The sequence below is a fragment of the Bombyx mori genome, chromosome 8 (genome assembly GCF_030269925.1).
Source record: "Bombyx mori chromosome 8, ASM3026992v2".
In the NCBI taxonomy this organism is placed as follows: Eukaryota; Metazoa; Arthropoda; class Insecta; order Lepidoptera; family Bombycidae; genus Bombyx; species Bombyx mori.
The window spans coordinates 12925624-12951013 of record NC_085114.1 but is presented as its reverse complement, the minus strand read 5'-3'; the positions used below and the strand labels follow the sequence as shown (position 1 = coordinate 12951013).

At 40.3% G+C, this 25390-nt stretch overlaps 1 protein-coding gene across 3 annotated transcripts in view; it reads left to right on the top strand.

Moving 5' to 3' along the window:
• LOC101736889 (hemicentin-1) overlaps positions 1 to 25390 on the top strand; it is a 104768-nt gene that overhangs the window by 13423 nt on the left and 65955 nt on the right. The window lies entirely within an intron of this gene.

Sequence of the window (25390 nt, the reverse complement as noted above, 5' to 3'; positions counted from 1 at the left end):
TGATGCTCGTGGTTATTCAGTTCGTCGCAGGAAACGTCTTATTTAAAACAAACATTTTATCGTAACTGTTTATCGTATCTTTATTTACGAAAGATAAATTTAGTTTCTCGGTTATGTACATATGTTATCTACATATACACACTGCACTAAATATTATATGCTTAAGAAGAACGTACCTTGACCACGTATTCTATACATTTTTGCGATAGATTGCGCGTTATATCCAGTCTTCATATAGCAGGCAGCGGCTAGCCTGTGTCCTTGACTATAACTTACAAGAGCGACGTTGACCACTAACAATAAAGATTGTATGCTTCGTCTGCCTATAACAGCGGTCGGTGAACTTTTTTAATTATTACCCTAAAATATTTTTGTGCAAGTTGATATTACCCCATGGCGAAGAACAAAAAAAAAAATGAAATCGCCTCTTTTTAGCATCTTTCATATTATAGCCCCCATGATAATTTAAAAAAGAAAACAATAACTAAAAATTTAACGATTCTAAAGAAGTTTCACTACAATGTATACTTTTTATTCACAAAAGTTTCATTTTTACCCCTCAAAATTTTATTTTACCCCATTTGGGGTAATTTGCCCCGGTTCCCCGACCGCTGGCCTATAATAACAATAAAAAACATTCGTATTAATCCATAGATTTTCTTTTATTTAATTATAGAAGTCAAAAGGTTGGTGAGATTGTACCTGTCAACTGTAAATCATATATTTTTATGTTACAAAACCAACATAAATTGGACTATGTTCCTTAATATGTTGACTGCGGGACATTTGTGAGGGACTCTCAAAAAATCCGTATGAGGTCTTTTCAAGGAAAGATTGGACTTTTTTACAGTGTAAATGAGACCTCAATCAAGTAAGATTTCGAATATGTCCACACAGATACAGTCGCCTCCCGTGGTGAGCGAAAGAACGCGGTTATAACTGTCGCACAAGGGAACAATCACGCATGGGACTTTTAAACCGCATAACGCGATCAACGTGTTAAGCAGATTCTTCATGGCTATTTACGCCAGTGAAATAAAAACTGGATGTACAGACAAGGGTTCTTTGTATTTGAATGGCTCGAGTTTAAATTGAAAATGAATATTTGTTTGTACATAATCGATTTGTTCACTTTTTTTTTTATTGCTTAGATGGGTGGAGGAGCTCACAGCCCGCCTGGTGTTAAGTGGTTAATGGAGCCCATGGACATCTACAACGTAAATGCGCCACTCACCTTGAGATATAAGTTCTAAGATCTCAGTATATTTACAATGGCTGTCCCACCCTTCAAACCGAAACGCATTACTGCTTCACGGCAGAAATAGGCAAGGGCGGTGGTACCTACCCGCGCGAACTCACAAGAGGTCCTATCGGTCCATTCGGCTTATCCGATTCACTTGAAACTTTCTGCAGTTTTTCGTAAGATTCTTGTATGTATTCAGCCAGCCAGCTCGGGCTCCGTAGCAAAGCCTTATTTTGGTAAAATAGGATATAGTACCTAGGTGTTTTTTTTTCAAAATTATTTCCCGCATATAACCTATATTGAAATTCAATATCCACATACTTACCTACTGATAGAGTGTGTAGGGTGATCGATAATCCGGCGACTTTTTCCTGACTTTAAATAGGGAATATCAACTGTTAGTCAAAGAGCTAAAACTCAAATTCAGCTAAGCGAAACTAGTTAAGTTAGTATAAAAATATTTGGAACGAAAAAATATGTTTGTTAAGTATTTATTCATTTTAAATTTTCTTTCGGAAATACACGAATCCTGTTAAAGTTTCTTCGACGTAGATTTATTTAGAAAAAATAACTTTGAAACTCTTCCAAGTTATAATAAATTTGACGATAGCACTCAGAGGCGCGCAGGTGGTCCACCGAATACGTTTTCGATCAGGCTTGTTTTTCTGCGTCGCCTAAATAGGCCACGGGATCCAAAATTATTTAATATGAATTCATTTATTCATTTCCTCCTGTTTTATATGTTATGTATGAAAGTCATTGGATGCACGTGCGTTGCTTAGTATAAGATTGTTTTTTTTTTTTCTTAAATGGGTGGACGAGCTCATAGCTCACCTGGTGTTAAGTGGTTACCGGAGCCCATAGACATCTACAACGCACATGCGCCACCCACCTTCAGGTATAAGCTCTAAGGTCTCAGTATAGTTACAACGGCTACCTTACCCTTCAAACCGAAACGCATTACTGCTTCACGGCAGTAATAGGCGGGGTGGTGGTACCTACCGGTGCGAACTCACAAGAGATCCTACCACCAGTGCAACGTAATTGATTTATTCTAAAGTGTACTATGCTCTGTAATAAGCTTGTTCCGGACTAATAATGTGACGAAATTAATAATAGAATAAATTAAATAAAACATAATTTTCATTTGTTGTAGAGCCTCTCATAGCTTAAAATACCACTATTTATTTACTGCTTAGATGGGTGGACGAGCTCACAGCCCACCTGGTGTTAAGTGGTCACTGGAGCCCATAGACATTACAATGTAAATGCGCCATCCACCTTGAGATCTAAGTTCTAAGGTCGCAGATTAGTTACAACGGCTGCCCCACCCTTCAAGCCGACACGCATTACTGCTTCACGGCAGAAATAGGCAGGGTGGTGGTACCTACGCGTGCGGAATCACAAGAGGTCCTACCACCACTAGCAAATAATTATTCTGAAGAAAAAAAAACATCATTACTAGCAGTACAATTTATGGTTTTTAAAAAATACGTTTTTATTGTAAATAAATAAAGGTAAAATGTAGTGAAACTTATGCAAACACTGTACTATCTTGACTCATCGCATTCATATAAACAGTGTCCACACCGAACTTTTGGTCAGCTTTCATTTTATCCGTTTACAAATATGTGTGCGTTTTCAAGTCGTTCTTATCGGAGACCTGAGATGGATTTGGAAGGCAAATACGTATTAATGTTCATAGAACTTGAAAGGTTTATTGATAAGGGTGCTCCGGCTCTTCTTGTACCCTTAATATGGACGCTGATTTTAGGGCGAGGCTCCAATACTAAAAATGTTACAGTTCATTTTGAACGAATTTCAAGCTTGAGTGAATTCATGAACATTGTGGTGTAAATTAAAAAAAAAAACTTAATAGGTTTTTGTTGATGTTTTTTAAATGCACGATGCTTCTGTTTGTTATTCGAATCTGATGTCTTGTTCTTAAGATTAAGAATGTAAGAACTAAATTGTGTTTTAATGAGATTTGTCATGGGTTCTTTGAACTTTCTTGCTGTGCTACTGTGTGAAGTTGCAATAATATGCAGAAGTTGTTGAAAATTAGTAAGGTCTAGAGTTTTGTGGAGCAATTATCTGTTGGCAAATCACAATACGAGTGAATTATAGGATGTTTGTATAATCACTAAATAATACTGAGCGTAAGTGTAAATAAGCTTGTATTAGTACTATTTGGAAATGGAGTGGAGGATGTGGTGCGATCATGGTTTTTTTCAGAGATAAGAGGGCGGGAATATGTGGTTACTTTACATACTTGAAATTTTTGTAAATGTTATTATTTATTTATTTATTTATATATAACTTCTTATACTAGAAAGTATAAAGGCGGACTTAATGCCATAGGCATTCTCTAACAGTCTACCTTAGGGGAGTGCAGAGATGAAGTTTGGTAGGTGTAGTGTGAAGGTGATATTACTTAAATATATGTGTATATATAACATATATAATATTTATAGATACAAATACTCGTACTTAAATAAATACATATACATAAATATATATCTGAATGTATATGAAAAATATAACGAAACAAAATATTTCGATACTTACTTTCAAAATTATTTACGAAAGTGTACCTCCTTAGAAGTTCTATGTAAAGTAGGCCTTATCTGAATTCATCTTACGCGTTCTGATTCGCAAAGGACGGTTGCGGGTCCAGACATCAGATAAGCTCAGCGAAATGTAATCAAATACCTTTCATTTGATGTTTCGAATGATTCAAACCTTTCATTGCCATAACGGGGGATTAAAGTTTTGGATGTGCTTTGTAGATTAACGTTTTTTTTATTTATTATATACTAGCTGACCCGGCAGATTTCGTAGTGCCTCAATCGATAAATAAAAGACCTAAGCTTTTGTATAAAATAAACTTAAAACAAACAACGTCAAAGGAAAAACAAAACTGTTATTTTTATTTAATTCCGAGCATTTTCATATTTATCTACCTTCTAAACCTTCCCTGGACTTCCACAAACAATTCAAGACCAAAATTAGCCAAATCGGTCCAGCCGTTCTCGAGTTTTAGCGAGACTAACGAACAGCAATTCATTTTTATATATAGAGAAGATGACGGAGAGGCTGGTTCCATGGTGTTTCTCAAATGATGACGCCTTGTGCGATGACGCTCTTCTCTTCATCATTATCATTGCCTTCCATAGAGACAGTAATTAAGACTCACTTTTCCAATGAATTCCATTTATTACAGTTCAAGTGTATATTTATGTATATATTATTGCATAGATATCGCGACGTGAATGCGACCACCCACTTTGAGACACGTCGCAATTACAATAGATAGATATCTCGCCGTGAATGCGGCCACCTACCTTGAGACACGTCGCAATGTCAACTGTCGCAAAATACGACACATCGCTAATAATATTAGAATAGAATTAATAATATTAACGTGGCCCAATAGGTATTAACGCGCCCGATACACTAATAGTGATGCCACTATACCGGTGTTCGAATCCCGCAAGCAGGTACCAATTTTTCTAATAAATGACGTACTTAACAAATGTTCACGAATGACTTCTACGCTGAAGGAATACCGTTATAATATTATAAAGAGGAAAGATTTGTTTGTTTGTTTGTTTCGAATAGGCTCCGAAACTACTGGACCGATTTGAAAAATTCTTTTTCCATTAGAAGCCGACATTGTCCCTGATGAACATAGGCTACTTTTTTTTAATTTTTTTTATTTTGTTTTTTTGGTTTCATGTGTGTTTTAATGTTTCCGAAGCGAAGCGAGGGCGGGTCGCTAGTACCGTTATATGTATAAAAAAAATTAAACTGGCAAAACTTACAATTTGCGTAATTACTGTTAGTAGGGCGTCTTCTGAGCCTGCACGTGTAGATGCCACCCCTCTGCCTATTTCTGCCGTGAAACAGTAATGAGTTCCGATTTGAAGGGTGGGGCCGTCGTTGTACTATGAAAACTGAGACCTCAAAACTCTTGTCTCAAGATTGGCGGTGGCGTTAACGTGGTTTATGTCTGTGAACTACGGTGACCACTTAGCACCAGGTGGGCTGTCAGCAATAAAAACTTAATAAAGAACACAGCTTTTTGAACGAAAGTGTGTATGCTTGTTTACAAATTAGTTTCACTTTGATGTCGCAGTGGTATTGATGTTAGTAGAAAGTATTGATGCGTTCCGGTTGATGACTAGGCTTATATTACATCGATATTAATTTGCATTTATCTTTGACTATCGTATGAATTGAAAACACAATAGATATTTAATTAAACTAGAGGTCCCGCAGTAGTCCAAATTCGACTATAACTAATTGGAATTGTAAGTTTGTACACTAATATGATTGTATTTTATACTTCTGTAATCACAAATTTCGCCAAGACTGACAAACAATATTTAATCTATTCTCAATTTGACAATGGACGTCAAGAACAAAAGTTTGACAATAAATAGTATGCATGCGTGTGTGCGTCAAATACATGGTATGTAGCATAGATTATACACTTAATATGTATGTAGTGTGTGTAATGTTTTCTTTATTGATTTAATGTATCTTCTATGCATTATTTAAAAAAAATATTAGCATTGTGCACTTCTTCTCTATATTCTCTATAAGTGTGGAAAATTTTATACTCCTCCGTCCGCGCAATTTCCGTAAAAAGGGATACAAAGTTTTTGCTTCACGTATTAATATATAGATAAAATTTGGGTCATTAGGTAAATATGCTTCAAATTTTGAGTTGGTTTTTACTCGCAAAACAACTTAAATATAAATTAGGTACTAATGTAAACAGATTCCTCATTAGGCACATTCGATTGTATTCTGTGAATATAAAAAACATGCACAATAATATATTTCCGGAATCGTTCTCAAAAACTAATCGAAGTAATTATAATCGAAAGCTCATAATCGTCTTGTGTTCGCATTTGTTTATTGCTCCAGTTATCCGTCTTTCAATTGCTTCATAAGATTACTGTAATTAAACAAACAGGCCAGTCAGAATCTTGATTAGTTAATACCAACTTATGACTTGTTCAAAGCGTAAGCACTGTAACGAGAAATACAACACGCAAGCGTATGTTTGGCTATGAAGTCTTCACACGCCTACGCCGGCTCTAACGGCTATAATTACAAATTTCCACGTTTTTATCGGCTACCGTAGAAGGAATGTAAATTATGAAAAAAAAAAACGCTGACCCACTGGATATTGTTATAAATCAAATATTTGTTTAGTCCAACGAGATTGAGTCTACGGTCCGTTGCGGTCGGCTGGATATCGACGATGGCATTTCGAAGCAAGTAAACTCTTAATTTATTTGTTTGGCTTCCTGTTGCGTTTCTTTAGGGGACCGAACGCGAACGTGGTGCACCATTATCGATCTCGAAAGTATATATTTTACAATCGTCCAATTTAAATCGATTTCGCAAATATTGCAATTGTAAGCCGCAGAGAATCGATGAATGTTTTTTTTGTTGCTCTATCCGTTTCTCAAGTTTATACAAAAACTAACGAGATTCGGTTCGTTTTCTTTCGACGAACGAATTGTTAAAGAATGCCGATTTTTGTAGCCAATATACAATTACGGATACCCACATAAAATCAAATATCATTTCAATAATTCAAATCGGGAAGTTGGGCGTCTCGACCCCGCATTCCTATGGACGCTAACCCTATAATTACGACGTTTATTTTTGCTCCGACCGGTCATAAGGGTTCGTTCAGTGCTTTAGGCAAACTAGGCAATTATCGTGTCTTCTGTAGTCATGTTCCCACGGGACTGAAATATATAAGACTTACTTAAAAACGTGTCGAACCTCGCGGCTATTTGTACTCATCTTATTGTAACATTAAACTCTGGAGGTGCTGTGGTCAGTCTTGTTACGAAGCCTCAAAGTGCATCCTTGTCGCTATCTCAAATGAAAGCAATACCATTTCTACTGCATTTGAATTTAAAAAGCACCGTCTTCGTACATAGCGAGCAGTGGACGCTTCACAAAACTGGAGTGTCGTTGGGATCGAGTCGACAGCGCGTTGTACAAGCTTTGTTTGTTCGAAGAGCACGGGATCGCGTGAGAATCTTCGGAACTGCATGGGCGTGACATCGAAGATTTTTTTGTTGTACCGTAGCGTAGGTACCTACATACTTTTTTCTTATTTCTTTTGTGAGGCTAATGTTCAGTTTTGAGTATCGGTAATACTCTGACGTCGATTCCGACGTGACTGTGACAAAGCAAGATTCGTTTTCACGGCCCTTATGCGCGTCTCACACATGTTCCATTGCGTTCAATAGAATTTTTGGACATTATTCTGCGTTCAATGCCAAAGATTTAGTCGTAAACTGAAGCGTATTTTATGGCCTTATTGTTGTTGCTCGTAGTCTGATTACGCGTCAATTAGTTTCGCTTTGTGCGCCATTTCTTTTGGTAACAATATGTCACCGGATATTCGGCATTCGACGAAACGGAATACAAACTTTTCACGTTACTGCGAAATTGATTTTGTTCTTTCGCAGCCATTAAAACAACATTAGGGGCGTTTAATTTTTGTTCGTTCTTTTTTGGATGGATAGATTTTGAATAATTCGTGGCTAGCTTAATGAGTTTTGCGAAATTTATTGGAAAATCGGAATTCTTCATTAACGACATTGTGATTATCAAGTCCTCCTGAAAGCAATGATTTATATGAACAGACGAGTCTATGACCCGCTTGGTAATAAGCATTCAACAGAGCTCATAGAAGTCACAACGTAAGCCAATACACACCTTACGACTTTTTGGTTATAGTCTCAATTGTATTGTCTGATGACTGATTCAATCTTTAATAAACCCGTAAATAATTATACTGAAATAACATAAAGTCATTCCTTCATTCCTGCGAGGAATAAAACACATTATTTTGCTTTCGGTCGTGGTCATTTTGAATTCTGACTTTTAGTTCGTTTAATTATTGACTTTAATTGTTGAATTTACTGGTGGTTGGACCTTTTGAGTCCGCACGGGTAGATACAATCGCCCTGCCTATTTCTGCCATGAAGCAGTAATGCGTTTCGGTTCGAAGGGTAGGGCAGCCGTTGTAACTATACTGAGACCTTAGAACTTATATCTCAAGGTGGGTGGCTCATTTACGTTGTAGATGTCTATGGGCTCCAGTAATCACTTAACACCATGTGGGCTGTGAGCTCGTCTACTCATCTAAGCAATAAAAAAAACTTAAATTTTATGGATTCATTATAATTTCACAAGTTATCAATAGATATTCCTTTTATCTGCCGATATTATTAATTGGTCAATAAAACTCGAGAATAACTTATAAATATTTAGAGTAGGTATTTCAATTATTTAGAACAGCCCGACCACTCGTGGCGTTTTCAAATTGATCAGTCGATCCGCCTATGGAATTACGTGAAGAATTTTCCCCATTTAAACTCCGAAGGAACAGGAATACCTTGCATTTTTGTTCTATGTAACACTTAAGTTTCAAACTAACCACATATTTTCTTATAACAATACATATTTAAAGTCACCTTTTAGACTTGCGTTTGAGTTTTCACGTGGCCACGGAAATTGAAAGCGTTCGAAATATTGAGTAATAAACGAGATACTAAATCGTAAAAGTTATTTATTTATTTATTAGGCTCACAATACACATCACAAGCTAAAAAGATACATAAAAACACTAGTAAAAAGAAACAAAATCTGGCTTGCAACATCTATACTAATATTATAAAGAGGAAATATTTGTTTGTTTGTTTGTTTCGAATAGGCTCCGAAACTACTGGACCGATTTGAAAAATTCTTTTTCCATTAGAAGCCGACATTGTCCCTGATGAACATAGGCTACTTTTTTTATTTTATTTTTTTGGTTTCATGTGTATTTTAATGTTTCCGAAGCGAAGCGAGGGCGGGTCGCTAGTAAGTTATATGCGCACGACAAAACAAGATATAGTGCTGAATTTGTACAACAGCGTTCCTTACAATTACGACAAAACAACACGATAACGAAAACTAATCTAACTTATAATGTAAGGAAAAAATTTTTATTCACAATATAATACATTAAACAATTGCATTAACCTACCTATTCCTAACGTGGATGATGCTCTTGAACATTTTTCTAAACGTAACTAACCTACAAGTAAAAATATCCAAATTATTGATATAATATATTTGGTAAATTTGATAATTTGTATTGAAATAGTATTATTGCGTGTTTATTTCGATATACCAGCACCATATTACTTGTTAGATCTTAATACATTTGGATTTTATTTCTTTCGAAATGTGAGTATTTTATACAAGTATGTACAATGAAAGTCACAGCGAAGCGTGACCGAGCTAAACATTAAATTCTAAAAGCATGTCACGACCAATTCATTTTCGTAACGAACAAGATGTATTTTCATGATTGTTCTGCATATTACTATCGAACGTTTTTTTTTTATTGCTTAGATGGGCGGACGAGCTCACAGCCCCCCTGATGTTAAGTGGTTACTGGAGCCCATAGACATCCACAACGTAAATGTGCCACCCACCTTGAGATATAAGTTCTAAGGTCTCAGTATAGTTACAACGGCTGCCCCACCCTTCAAACCGAAACGCATAACTGCTTCACGGCAGAAATAGGCAGGGCGGTGGTACCCACCCGCGCGGACTCCCAAGAGGTCCTACCACCAGTAATAAATTGGAAATCGAAATGAATTCGAGTGCGTTCGTTACCTATCGTAATAAAATTAACATATTTCATTTTACAAAACCCCCACCAATAAAACCGGTCAGGTATATTGTTTCCGAACATGCCCTGTTGAATAAAACATTATATTTTCATACTAGTACAGGGCTGGGAGTTTGTTGGAAAACAAAACACACACAATTCTTTTAACCAAGCATAAAAAGATATTTTTTTAGTTTCAGACTCCGTTTAGAATGTTTGTAACTATGTAGTAATTAAAACATGGTATTAACATCCTTCCTATTTCTGCTGTGAATCAGCCATGATTTGCAGTTTCAAATATTTCCATCTCTCTTATCATACGATAAAATTGAGATTTTGATCTCTCAAGATGGGTGTTTTGTTTTGTTATATCTATGGACTTCGTTAACCAGAGGCCAGCAAGTTTGTTCATCCATCACTGCATTAGAAAAAAAGTAGTATACATTTTCAATACAGAAAAATAGTATGTAATTATAGTTTCATGTTAGCGATGTTGTATTAGCGCATTTTGCTGTTTACGAAATTGATGATTGCCAGCTCAAGACCTAAACCTTTCTGAAACAATAAAATAACGACACACAATACCTTTTTTTTATGATTGAAGGATTACTGGTGGCCCGGAGGCCTTTCCAGTTTCACCAGGACAGGTGGGCGAGCAAAGGCTCAGCCAGGAGGGGTGGGATTTGCTAACAGCTACTCGAGCGCCTCCGAAGGAGATCTAACAGCTCAAGAGTAGCTGCTTCGCGAATGAATCTACTACCGGATCGGAATCGCGATCCGCTGAGAAGATCCGGCGAAAAACTCAGCGAGCTGATTCATGGGTTAGGTTGCACGGCGAACTCTTTGTCGAGTTCGACGAGTACGGTTACCGAGGTCCCTAAGCCTGCTCCTAGTGTTAGAGCTGAAGGCGTCACACAATACCACAATCAGTCATAAACTATCATTTCTACGTTGTAGTAGCAGAGTGACAACCCAAGAAATTAGTTGGCAAGCATTGTTGGCAGTTTCTCTAGGGGTCTGTCGTGTCAATGTAAAACAAATGAATGTATGTGGTAGACCAATATTTTTTTTCATGCTGATAGCCTTGAGAGGCTATTTCAGCCTCTCCTTGACGTGTAGGTGGCCCTAGCAAGTGCAGTGCTTCGCAGAATCTACCACCGGATTGGAAACGCGACCCATTGAGAAGATCCCGCTAGAAGCACAATGGGCTATGTCTATGGGCTTATTTAATCGTCGAGCCCTTCGTCGCAAGCGACGGGTTCGGCGAGGACGGTGACCAGTGCTTGTGGTGCCTAAAAGCACCGTTAATGGATCGGGAGGATCCCTAATGACGTGTTTAGGGCGACGTCGACTGTTTACCATTCGGTCCATTAGATCGGGTATGAAACCAGTATGATTTTTGATAGAGGCAAGAAGCAGAATCATAATTGTTCACTTTGGAAGCATACGCGTGTAGGTAGGTTCTAGTGCAATGAAATAATACAATTTTATCAACAGATTTCACTAAAGATCACTTATGGCTCATAAATTGTTGTGTGCTTTATTGAGGGTAATGACATCCCAGCTCGGTTATCGCTTCACATGCTAAAGCCTTGTTCGGACTAGGCGAGTATTTTAGTCGAGTGCCAACTAATTTAGTAGCTAAATGTGTCTGAGCACCAAAAATTTAGTCGAGTAGGTTAGTAAATAATTTAGTTAAGTCAATCCGTTTTGTTCTAGTTTTTCGGGCGAGTAGCGAGTAGTTTAGCCACTAAATTACTCGGTACTCGACTAAAATACTCGCCTAGTCCGAACAAGGCCTTAGAGATGAGTTCGAAATTTTAAGTTACTATACAATAACTCTTTCGTTCTGCAAATAGAAACATATGACGGCTTCGCGACAGGAATAGGTGGGACGGTGGTGTCATGTCATCGACGATCCACGCCTACAATACCAGTAGCAAAAATATCATCAGTAAAATCTTAAACCATCCTTTTTTGTTACCCGTTACTTTTATCTATATACTAGCAGACCCGGCGAACTTTGTTCCGCCACACTGTTTGTTTTAAACACGTCAACTTAAAAATTCTACGATAATTAACCATAGAATATATTACGTTTAGCTGTCAGTTGCGTTTTGTTATTCCATATCAGTTGCGTTTTGTTATATCAAGTTTTATGTCACGTCCCACGGGAATGTGATAAAAAGTATCCTGTGTCCTTCTCCTGGTTCTAAGCTACCTCCTCACCAATTTTCAGCCAAATCAGTTCAACCATTCTTGAGTTATAAATAGTGTAACTAACACGACTTTCTTTTATATATATAGATGTTACTTGTTCGACGCTGCACATCTCTACGGTACACGCCTGAGTTACGAATCGAATGCATCTGCATTTTTCATATTTCCTTTTTCGCTATCTACTGTATACGTATGAATTTTTTGTTTCATAAATCCGATTCGTATAGTTTGCCTAGCGCTAGATTATTCTGCAACTTTTTATTTATTTTGTAAACATTCATCGTTTATTATGGTTTGTTGTTGTTTTAGGACGTTAGATTGACCTGTACATGTCTGTCTACCTTATTGACTTGGTGGTTTACAGTCCCTGACTGCTGGGCCGAGGTTCGTGGGTTCGATTCTCACATCGGGCAAGCGTTCGTGTGATGAACAACTTTGTTTGTTCTTTGTTTTTTTTTTTTTTTTTTTTTTTTTTTTTTTTTTTTTTTTTTTTTTTTTTTTTTTTTATGATTGAAAGTTTACTGGTGGCCCGAAGGCCTTTCCAGTTTCACCAGGACAGGTGGGCGAGCAAAGGCTCAGCCAAGAGGGGTGGGATTTGCTAACAACTGCCCGAGCGCCTCCGAAGGAGACCTAACAACTCAAGAGCAATTGTTTCGCGAATGAATCTACTACCGGATCGGAATCGCGACCCGCTGAGAAGATCCGGCGAGAAACTCAGCGGGCTGATGCATGGGTTAGGTTGCACGTCGACCTCTTTGTCGAGTTCGACGAGTACGGTTACCGGGGTCCCTAAGCCTGCCCCTAGTATTAGAGCTGAAGGCATCTAATGCAAAGGTTATTGGATCTGATGGATCCGTAAGGACGTGTCTAGGGCGTCGACGGTGACTGGCTCCTGCATGATCAGGATTCGGGGAGTAGTCAGCGGCGGCAACGATAAGGCGATTATCATGACGCATAGCCTTATCGAAGTATCGTTCCGACGCTGACTTCATGTATTTCCGAATTGATTCGAGGCCCAGGTCGTCGTGTAGGTCAACGTTCCTCACGAACCACGGAGCCCCGACAGCTAACCTGCAAAAGCGGGATTGTAGGGATTGGAGGGTGTCTATGTGTGTGCGGGCCGCGTGAGCGAACACCACACTCGCGTAAGTCATGACGGGCCTTATGCAAGTTTTGTAAAGTGTCACCTTGTTCCGAAGGGACATTTTACTCCGCTTACAGATCATGGGGTAGAGTCTACCGAGAATAAACGCAGCACGGTCACGGACTGATTTTATATGCGGGCGGAATGTCATCGATGCATCCAGGGTAACGCCCAGGTACTTGACCTTCCTGGCCCAGGGTATGGGTTGTCTAAAGAGAGTAATCGGGGGTGTGAGATTCCTCCTCCTAATCCGGGAGGAAATCCGTGTGGAGCTTCCCCTCTGAAATAGCACCGCAGTACTTTTCGCTGGGTTGATGTCTATGCGCCATTTTCGGAACCACTGTCCTAGGGCTAGGGCTGCGCTCTGAAGCTTCTTCGCGATTAGGGACTTATTTCTACTAGAATAGTAAACAGTCGTGTCGTCGGCGAATAAAGCTAAATGGGTCGGCGGCGACCGGGGAATATCGTTGACGAATAAGCTAAATAGGAGGGGTGAGAGGACAGAGCCTTGCGGGACTCCAGCTGTGAGAGGTCGTGGGGAGGAGCGGGTTCCCTCGACTCGATATCGAAAAGAGCGGTTCGACAAGAAGTCCCGTATGATGAGCACGAGACTATCCGGCACGCCCATGTTGAATAGTTTGAAAATCAAACCATTGTGCCAGACTTTGTCGAACGCTTTTGCGACGTCGAAGAAGAGAGCTCCCGTGTATAACGGTTTTGGTCGATTAAGCCCCACAAGAATGTGCTCCGTGAGCCGGTGCACCTGTTGAACGCATGAGTGATTTGTACGGAATCCGAATTGTTCATCGATAAGAATGCCCTTGGATGAGACGAAGTCTCTGAGGCGTTTGTAGAGCAGACGCTCATACAGTTTGCCTAGAGACATGAGGAGGCTAATCGGGCGGTAGCTCGTCGGATGATTTTTTGGTTTACCGGGTTTATGTATGCCGATAACGTCCGCTTCTTTCCACACCGCGGGAAAGATACAGTTCGCCATAGCGGCATTGAAAATAGATGCCAACATCACGATGAGTTGGACGGGTAGAAGTTTAATAACGCGGTTGGATATACCGTCGGAACCGGGAGCCTTGCGAGGACGTAGGTCTTTGATCAAGTCTTTAACTTCCATCGGGGTGACGGGTGGTAACGCATCAGAGGGTGGCAAGGAGGCTCTGCATTCTACCTCACTGTCTACTAATTCTACATGAACAGGGTCCACGGATTGAGTGCTGGGCGTGCACTGGGTTTGCAATGTATCGGCCAGCAGCTCTGCTTTTTCGTCATCATCGAACGCCGCGAGTCGGCCTGAGGGGCCTACGAGGGGGGGCATAGTTACTACCGTATCCGATTTGAGAGTACGAGCTAAGCGGTAGTAAGACCTTTGAGAGGGCGCGAGTCCTTCTAAGAAATCAGACCATCTGGCATCTCGGACTTCGGTGATGCGAGACTTTACGTCGCGTTGTAGGGCACGCATTCGAATACGATTTTCCGCGGTAGGATACCTATCGTACACACGGATCGAGGCGTTCTTAGCTCTAAGGAGTTCCCTAATATCGTCGGGCAATTTGAAGCGGTGAAGGAAGTCCTCCGCTACAACTTGCTTCGATGACCTATCTAATGTCGAGGTGATGTGTGACGTTACGATGTCTATGGCTTCAGCGGTATCCTGAGGAGACGGGATAGAGTCCGGACTAAACGGAAGCGATGGTGGATCAGATTCAGCCAGGCTGATGCCCAGCGTGTGCCAATCCACCACAGTCCTCGTGACGGGAACGGAATCGGGAGCGCGACCGAGCTTCATAACGACGGGACGGTGGTCTGAATCTAACTCTGAAACTACTTCGATCGAGTGTAAGCGCAGAGTTACGTTTTTTAATAACGCTATGTCGAGTATATCCGGGCGATGCGCGATATTTAGCGGGTAGTGAGTCGGGGTTAGCGGAGCGACGATATCGAAGGCGAGATCATCGACTAACGCGTCAAGCCGCCTGCCATTCGGGGTTGTGGTGTGTGAGTTCCACCTGATGTGTTTACAATTTAGGTCGCCCGCCAGAATGACAGAGCTCCCCATACCGAGCAGCGCCTCGATATCACTGCTTAGAACGATCTTATCCGGTGGAAGATAAACGGACGCGATAACGATCGGCGCGTGTCCCGTCAGTGAGATTCGGCACACTGCTGCTTCGATATTAGCGAGCGCGGGAGGATCGAGCGGGACGCAATGCAGGGCTCTTCTATAGTAAATGACGGTACCACCACCACGGGCAGAGAGCCTGTCGTTCCTGACCATGTTATAGTTCGCGATTTTAGGGTCACGGCGCGCGGGCTTAAGTAGGGTCTCCTGCACTAAAAAGATATCAATTTGGTGGTCACGCAAAAAGTCAGAAACCTGATCACGTTGATTTGCGAGACCGTAAGCGTTAAAAAATCCTATCGTTACGGATAGGGGCTTTATTCTACTTATATACGCCATTGATTACCGGCGGAGTGAGGGGAGGACGTACGTATTTAATGACGCGTATACGTCGGCGTATTCCTGCACAACGGCGATAAAGTGTTGTGCAGTGGAGGCAGCGCGAATGGCGTCGCCCAAAGCGTTAACGCGCTCAAAGTTGATCGACTGAAAGAAGTCGATCGCTAAAGCGAGATTGTCGGACGCGGTCGGAGGGCAAGTCGCGGGAGAGGGACGGGTCGCGGGGGCGGGACGAATCGCGGAGGAGGGAGTTGTAGCCGTGTTCGTGTACGGCAGCGGTTTTGCCCAGGCCGAGACACTGGGCACCGCCGCCGGAACGAACGCTGGCTTAGCCTGCGACGCAGAGGGTGCCGAGGCTTTGATGTCTGGGCCGGAAGCTCGGAGGCGGTTTTGGCGGGCGACGCGGCGATTTATTTTAGGGGCTCGGGGGCAACCACGGTAATTCGCGGGGTGACCCTGTGTTCGACACAGGACGCAGCTAGGCGGTTCCGTCGCGGTTTTTTGGTCGCGAGCGCAGAGGGCCGTGGCGTGATCGCCCAAACACTTAACACATCGGGGGCGCGCGTGACAGTTACGGGAAGAGTGCCCGTACAATTGACAGTTATGGCACTGGCTAGGAGTGCCTTTTTTATGGGGGGCTTCGACAGCGATACCAGAGAGCCTACAGACGGTCTGTGTGTTAAAGATTTTCTTACCCTCGGGGGTAGGCTGGAGAGCGACTAGAACCATATTATATGGCTCCCTACCGCGACCGGTGTGCATACGGTGCACAGAATTCACTGGTAGGCCTTGTTCTAACAGGTCGGCTTTTACGAGCTCTACATCTAACTCTTTAGGGATTCCGCGTATTACAACGCGGAGTTCGCGCTCCTCCTGGAGCGTATACGTATGGAAACTTATACGCTCCTTACGGAGGTAAGAAGAGAGGGCCCTATGGTCGTCGGGTGTTTGAACCTTAATTTGAATGCCGTTCGCGAGGTTACGGGCATTCGTGAAATTTATATTTTTGGCCTTAAGGGCCAGGCAAACTCGATCCCAAGCTGCCTTCTCCTGAAGGATAACCGGGGGAGGGATCTGGGTTTTATTTTGTGCCACCGGACGCGGCGACGGAGTGGCACGGGCTGGGGGCGCAACGGGAGTCTGAGGGCGGGGGCGCGACGCGTTCACGGCTTTGCTAATTTTAGCGGCCGCGGGAGCTCGAGACTCCGCGGCACGCTTCTTACCCTTCTGTACCAGGGTGAATCCATCCGTCGATGAGGCGGGGGCGAGGTCGACCTCCATGTCCGAGTCAGAGTCGGAGCACGAGGAGGCGGGTGCAGGCGACCTACGAGCAAGTGTAGGTGTTTTAGAGGGCGCGACGGAGGCCGCGGATGATCGCTCAGCTGAAACGATGGTCACGGCGGACGACGCAGCAGCTTTTCTCGCCAGTATAGGCGACACGGGAGCGGCAGGCACGACAGAGGCTGCGGTGCTCAATGCAGAAGCTCTGCACGCAGGTACAGGCGACGCAGGAGCAGCGAGCGCGGCGGAGTCCTCGAGAGGGCTCGCAGTGTGATTGGCCTTGAAGGCCAAAAACTCCGAGGCGAGCTGTGGGTGGCGAAGTCGGAGGAATTCCGCGAATACAGCGTCCATGATCGCTGAGTACCCAGGTGGGGCGGCCCCGGGTCTTGAAAACACTCGCCTTGCGGCGAGGCCCCAACTTCTCGGACCTGAGCGGTTCTATTGAACACAGGTGGCAATGCGGCGCGATTACTACAGGACAAAGAAAAAGCACAACAAAACAGAAATTACGAAAAGAAACAAAACAAATAAATACTTGCAGGAAACCACTTTGTCGGCAGATGTACCACGAACACAGAAACAACAAAAGGAAACAAAACAAATAAAAACTTCCAGAAAGAGCACTTAGTCGGCAGATGTACCACAAACACAGGCCGCGCGAACAATGGCCGGGCTAACAAAAGCCGGGCGAACAAAGACCGGGCGATCGAGTGGACGATGAGCACGTCCGCACGTGACGGGTGCCTCTATCGGAATGATTGTTCTTTGTCTGGGTGTTAGGTGTGTATACTTATAAACGTATATAGGTATGCATATCAGTCTCTTTGTTCTGGTTACAGGGAATCCAATTTCCCAAAATTGGCCAGCCAGGCGACCGTGCTGATTTGCTCTTTTGGTAATTTATTTATTTATTTAACGTATGTAAATTTTCACCAATTTCATGAAGTCCGATTAACTGGGAACACTGGATATATATCAAAGGTTCATGACAATAAAATTGCTTTTTACTCTAACTTAACTTAAAATCCTGACCAACATCAATAGGATAAAAAGCTTATTTTAATTTTCAGTTCATTTTGCCATTAAATCGTGTACATTAATTAGTTTTTAACTCTAAATTTATTGCTGTGCTCTAGATGGATAAAGAAGCTTTTGAGTTACGTACCAAGAAAACTATAAAATATTCGAAGCGTCGAAAATGATACAAGGAAAATAATAATAGCAATATCAAAATTTAAAATTATTTTAAATTTATGTCTACGAATGACTAACAAACAATTTGACAACTTTACAATAGCTTGAAAATACAATTCAAATCGTTATTCTACCAACACTTAACAAATCCAGTATTATATTACATGAATTTATACATCTGAACTTAGGCTAAGATTAATATTGTATTTCAGTAAGGAGAGCCGTCGTCTCTCGTACAGATTCCGATAAACCATAACTGCGAAGACAATACCATTCTTAAGATAAGTTAATCTACCTTGCGCTAAGCATATCTCGTAAGCAGTGAAACATACTTATAAACGGTATTTATATACTGATTAGCGTTTTGTTCTTAGTCTCACTAATTGATTCTTAAAATGCGTCTGTTTGTTTTTCTAAGATAATCGTGACCCGTAAACGAAGTCGTAAAAGAGAACATGAGAAACATTTCATCATCATTCGTTATCCTGCCCTTCTCCCAGTCACCTGAGATCATCGGATAGCCTGAGACTGAAAATGCCGGCGCATTCATCATCATTCTTTGATCATTCATTCACCGTCCAGGCGGTTCGATTGTGGAATGCTCTGCCGGATGCAGTGAGAAGTGCTCAAACTTTAAACTGTTTTAAAAGAATGGTGAAGGAACACTACTTATCTTCTTAGTGCTGTTTGTTTGCATCATCATTTATTATTTCCATACTGTTTATTTATTATGTGTATGTAAGTATATTAGTATGTATTGTATGTAAGTATGTAAACGGTATATATTTTGTTTATTGTATGTATATATTTTCTATAATGTATTATCTATAGTACACCGCAACATACCTGCTATATTTTTTTATATTTTCCAGAATTTCTATAAATTAAACGGTTGTCTGGAAGAGATCGCTTTTAGCGATAAGACCGCCTATTGTACAAATTTATCTGTTTTTTTTTATTGTTTTTTTGAATGTAAATTTTGTTTTGGTGTGCAATAAAGTGTATTCTCTCTCTCTCTCTCTCTCACCTGGGGTCGGCGCAACATGTTTTCTCCTTCCATACTCTTCTATCATATACCATTTCTTCGCTCATATACCATTTCTTCGCTGAGAAACATTTGTGTTTACCAAATTAATGTTAACTAAAATTAGTATATAAATATATTATTATGCATGAATATTTGCCTAGTAGGTATATTTGTTTACCTACTGCTAGTAATTTCGAGGGGTTATGCTATGTGTGTTAGCCATTGGTACATTGCGTGCCGTCCAGAAAAGAATCAAGTATCGAATGTAGTCCATGGTCATCACAAAATAGTTATTTTTATTTTTTATTGCTTAGATGGGTGGACGAACTCACGGCCCACCTGGTGTTAAATGGTTACCTGAGCCCATGGTCATCTATAACGTAAATGCCGCTACTCACCTTGAAATAAGAGTTCTAAGGTCTCAGTATAATTACAACGGCTGCCCTACCTTTCTAACCGAAACGCATTACTGTTTCACGGCAGAAATAGGCAGGCTAGTGGTACCTACCCGCGCGGGCTCACAAGAGGTCCTACCACCAGTAATTACGCAAGTTATAATTTTGCGGGTTTGGTTTTTATTATTCGATGTTATTCCTTCACTGTGGAAGTCAATCGTAAACATCTCTTAAGTACGTATTTCATTAGAAATATTGGTACCCTCCGGAAGGATTCGATCACCGGTGCGTCGCTACATATGAATGCACCGGACGTCTTATCCTTTGGGCCACAACAACTTTATAAATCATATTCAATCAATAATAGCCTGGGTAGGATAGACTTCAAAGTGGTAGGTGCTTCAGAAATAGATAGGGTTACGGTACCCTATGCGGGTTGACTGGTGATAGTGCAGCAAAATTAGGTACGAGGGGCAAAAAGAGACTTACTCATTACCACTAAGGATGAGTTAAGGAAATTTATCAGGAGATAGAGATACTGTAAAGGCTTTCTGGGGAGACCAGTCTCTTCTTATTTTCTACTAGCGGCTCGCTCCGGCTTCGCTCGGGTCTTTAACAAAAAATTAAAAATTATAATACACACACATCAAAATTATAAAGATAGTTTGAACATTATTATTTTAATGAACTTTTATTTTCATTTAAATGCCCTTTTTTATTATTTTTCTAATTTTCGTAAAAGGTCATACATACAAAACAAAAGCCATTGAATTTATTGAGTCAGAGCTTTCCTGTGACGTAGTTTTTTTTAAAATAAAAGAACACTTATTGTGGCATAACTATAATAGGTAAACATATGCTGTCGCGACACTTTTTGTAAATAATGATGTGTTCTACAAAGTCGTAGTACATTATTTTATTCTACATCAATAGTTTCCGCAGTGCACGCGATGTAAATAATATTTTAGGTAATTTTTTTACACCTTGGGTTACATTATCGGAGTTTTAGTAAGGAAACTTAATTAAAAAAAAATAGAATATAGCCTATGTCACTCGGAGATAGTGTAGCTTCCAAACAGTGAAAGAATTTTTCAAATCAGTTCAGTAGTTTCGGAGCCTATTCAATACAAACAAACAAACAAATCTTTCCTCTTTATAATACTAGTATAGATACCGCGCCATGATCTTGGTATACCAGCTCAAAGTCATGAATAAGACCATGATCAATACAGCCGGTATCTATAGTATTCGTGCAATAATAATAATATTGCCACATCGGACCTAACATTACTAATGCCATTAACTATGAAACATCGTCGCGTCGTGTGAAAACCTAAAAGGGAACATTACGTTAGCGCCGTTCACAGAATGGCAACCGTAACGTAAAGAAAAACGAATAATGATCGACGAAATCGTTCAATATACCTACTCCGACGCGTTCCCACGGCGAATGAAACTTAAACGGTGCAGGGCTGCCAAGCAAAAAGTAATCTCTCTTCTTATTTTTGAAATAAATTATAATTGTTTCTTTTTTGGTTCTACTTTTTTAATCAGACGTATTTAGTATTTTACAGTTTTCGCTGGATGAATTTTGCAGAAAATCAAGGGAGTTAGTATTTTAAAAAAAAAGTCTAAAACTTGTGAAAGCAAAGGCATTAGTAATCTGATAATTAAACGGAGACTCGAGTATTTTTGTGTTATAGTTATTTAACGTTCTCGATAGCGTAAAAGTGAACTCAAATTTGTATGCAGTTGGAACTTTTGCTAACGTTTACCGCTAGGGGCGCTGCAAACAAATTTGAGTTAACTTTTACGCTATCGAGAACGTTAAAAAACTCACACTAAGCGTACTGATGTCCAGTCCACTGAGTTTCTCGCCGGATCTTCTCAGTGGATCGTGATTCCGATCCGGTGGTAGACTCAGTGAAGCACTGCTCTTGTTAGGGCAGATGTTAGCAAACTCTTTAAGGGTGAGCTTGATCACCAGTTAAGGCGAAGCCAGAATAGCTACTCGAGGTTATTGGCAGAAAGGTAGGTGAAAAGTATTGCGCTATTGTATTATCGCTTCAATCCCGTCTACGCTCCATGGGTGTTACGAATGCGGTCAAAATCAGTAGTGGAAATATGTTAAGTTAGTAAAGAAGATACTAAAGATACGATCCGGTGGTAGATTCAGCGAAGCACTGTTCTTGCTAGGGCTAGCATCACCCGTCCATGCGCAGTAGGAATAGTCCCTTAGGCTACTATAGATTAGATAGCGAAAACTAAGGGTAGCACTGAATACAAGAAGGATAGGAAAGTAGTTTTAATTTTTGTGACGTTGGGCAAACAATTTCAGGATACTTTGGCCCTTGGGATCTTCGGGGGAATCAGTGTGTAGTGTGTAGCACAACTAGATGAACTGAATTCTGATTAGTAATTTTTACTAATAGATTCACTTTTCACTTTACACCTTAATTTTTTTGTGGTACGCAATATTGTGAAGCTGCATGCGTAGGTATCATCGACCTGCCTATTTCCATCTAAATATTAAACCTCATGCCTCAAGGTGGGTGACGGTATTCACGTTGATATCTATGGGCGTTTGTAAGTAATTAACACTGGACGAGAATTGGATTAACCAAACACCTTCTTTTTTTCCAAAAAAAAAATTATTTTCATAGCTATTTAAACCGCAAGCATTACCTACATTTATAAAAATACATAAAGACTTATATTTTAAAACACAAAATAATACTAAACAACTGCCTCTGGCGTTTGTCTATGGTCCACCTTTGTTGTCAGATGATTGATGGAGTTGTCATTGTCTGTGGGTCGTATCTTTGAGGGCTTCTTCATTATAGCTTGTATCCTGCTCGCACTTGGAAGTTTTTTATATGCACGAGCGAGGCATCGAGAAGTAGTTTTCGAGTCGAGACTATGTGTTGTTTAGTTTGAGAAATGGACGGTGTTCGTGTTTTGATTCTGCTTATTGCTATTTCGTTTCTTTCCCGTGGCCATTATTTGGATAATTGAATATGGTTGTGCAGGTTCAAAGTATGTTTGTAATCGTTTTGGTCGTTAAGCAAATATTTGTATTATACAAGATGATTATCTGCTGTGTGAAAAGTTGGAAGTACTTAGATTTATGCTTGGTCCGCGCTACTCCTAAGTGGAATATGGGAAATAGGCTTTTTGAAGAATTGCTGAAATCTCCCTTGATCCTCTATTCGATTTTTTGTAATTTAATTTCGGTAATAGGGCAAAAATACATGTATTAACATCACCATCCTGCTAGTAGCCTAGAGGAGCTATTCTACCTTCACCTTTACTGGTAGGCGAACTCGCGTTGCTCAGCCTAAAATAGGTTCCTAACGTCTTCCATAGCAAGAGCAGTTCTTCCCCGAATCTACCACCGGATCGTAATCGTCACTCACTGAGAAGATCCGACAACAGCTCAATGGGTTGTGTCTGATGATACCCACTTAACTATTTTGACGTGGAGCTTCTTCAACTAATTAGTGCAATATGTTATTAATTAATTGTTTATTGTCAGCGGTATCAGTATCGACTGTATGTTATCTAAATATAAATTTAGCAATATGATATATCTATGCTCAGATTGTTCTAATAGTATAGTATATTGTTGTTCGTTCAATTTTCAACTTTAAGAAAGTTCTCATAACGCTCTTTATTAAGTGTTTTCTTCGGTTTATCCGAGTCGCAGTCATAATTAAAGCTACTTTTAAGGTTTTATCTCGCATTTATTTTTGACATTATAGTATTTCCTTACTTACTTAATGGTAGGCAGCGGCTTGGTTCTGCCCCTAGCATTGCTGACGTCCACGAGCGACGGTGACCACTTACCATCAGGTGGGCCGTATGCTCGTCGGCCTACAAAGGCAATAAAAACAAAACCGTTGTTTCAAATACTTTTAAAAACTGTATACGTGATTACGGACGACTAAGGTTTTTACATACCCTTTATTTATTTGAGAACAAATGATATCGATGATACTAGGTGCAATATTCCTTGGCAGAAACTTGGCACTGCAAATATTTCTAGTGTCGTATCAGATCTTAACACAACGTTAAACATAGTAATGAGTTAATGCTAATTAGGAAGAGAAAGCGCAGACGAAAAAAACATGCCGAGTAAGCCTTTCATTTATGTGCTTTTAATATTATAGCATTCAGAGTTGTGGCGAAATAATTAAAAGATGCAATAAACGATTTTACGGTTTCAGATTTGGTGTGTTTAAAATTAATTTTACGATTTTCGTCGTTTTTTTTTTATTGCTTAGATGGGTGGACGAGCACAGCCCACCTGGTGTTAATTGGTTACTGGAGACCATAGACATTTACGACGTAAATACGCCATCCACCTTGAGATATAAGTTCTAAGGTCTCAGTATAGTTACAACGGCTGCCCTACCCTTCAAACCGAAACGCATTACTGCTTTACGGCAGAAATGGGCGGGGTGGTGGTACCTACCCGCGCGGACTCACAAGAGGTCCAACCACCAGTAATAGTTTCGGTCGCGAATAGTTTTTATTGTGACGTGTTGTTGTTTTCAAAGCAAAAGGTTCAAAATAGAATTTATTTATGAATTAATCATAACAATAATTATCTCCTTACACGTTTGCGGTCTCATATCTCTAATTTGAATCGGTAAATAGGTCAACAGGTAAGTGTGGGTAGGTATTGGAATTCACATCGCTACATATGTACACGCCCAAACGATTCCTTTGATTGTATATCATCTGTATGCGAGCAATTAATCTCTTTGATGTAACGGCGGAAGGGTTTTATAAACTCGTTTCGAAAACCGTTTACGGGCCAATAAAAATCTCATCTTCCTTTGAGATCGGCTTATGGTCAGGCGCTGTTGAAGCGCGATAATCTTTTCGTTTCTTTCTGAAATAAAACTGAGAATTGATCGTTGTGGCGTAGATGTAATTTTTGTTCTGCTACGGGAAGTCTACGTTGAGATAATTTTGAAAAATATGTTTTTTTTTGTTAATACGCTTTTATTAGCTTCAGACGTATATATATCTATGTTTGTAACGGAATCTTTTAAAACATGATTTTGACCCCCTTCAAAACGTCGGATTAACTCGAAATTTAATATACTTATTAACGAAGGATGACAGTTCAATATTTAAAAAAAATTGAAAAAATTGGAATTCAACTAAAAAATGAAAAAAAAAATTGTTTGAAAATACTAAAAAAATACGCTTTTATAGAAAATCCCACTAAAAAAAGAAAAAAATCTTAATATATTTGAATAAAAAATTGTGTAAGAAAAAATGATTTTATTGTAAAATAAGCGGATTTTGGATTTTCTATAAAAGCGTTTTGTTAGTTTTTTTAAACTATTATTATGCCCTTGTAGGCAGACGAGTATACGACCCACGTGGTGATGAGTGGGTGCCGTCGCCCATGGACGTCAGTAATGCCAAGGGCAGAGCCAAATTGCTGCTTATCGTAAATGTGGTAGAAGTTGGCTTTGTACCGAGTGCGGGGACCAATAGAATCAACTTCATTGAAAACACGGTTGTCTTAGCCCTTATCCTTAAATAATATAAAATAGTTAATAGCTCTCTAAGGCAGCCTTTCCCAAAGAGGGCGATAATGCCCCCCTGTGCGTGCTGCAGGCCTAAAGTGGGGCGGTAAGAGACCCAGAAAAAAAATGGAGGCGTTGTGTAGAGGCTTGGAGGGCGATTTGT